Below are 380 nucleotides of genomic sequence, written 5' to 3'. Positions count from 1 at the left end.
ACATGTGTGCACACAAGCCTGGCAGGCTCTGATCCCCATGGCTACTTGCACACCTACACACGTGTGTGCACACAAGCACTGGCAGGCTCTGATCCCCACGGATGCATGCACACCTACACACGTGTGTGCACACAAACAGAGGTGGGACAAAAGTAAACACAGTCACTCAAACACAGACTACAGACATGGGAGCACAAACATGCGTGCGTCCAGAGATGCAGACCTAGCACAGTCCTGCACACAGGGACACGTGCGCATGTGGGCACAGACAAGGCGCACAGACACGCGCAGGGCCGCTCTGCTGCACTGTGCTGGCTCAGGGCTTCTCCCGCACGGCTCTGCTTGTCATACTTCTCTGCAGTCATACTTCCACAGCCCAG

This window comes from Dipodomys ordii, unplaced genomic scaffold, assembly GCF_000151885.1.
Source record: "Dipodomys ordii isolate 6190 unplaced genomic scaffold, Dord_2.0 Scaffold337, whole genome shotgun sequence".
NCBI classification, from domain to species: Eukaryota; Metazoa; Chordata; class Mammalia; order Rodentia; family Heteromyidae; genus Dipodomys; species Dipodomys ordii.
The sequence above is the reverse complement of the archived record's forward strand: the minus strand, read 5'-3'. Positions refer to the sequence as shown.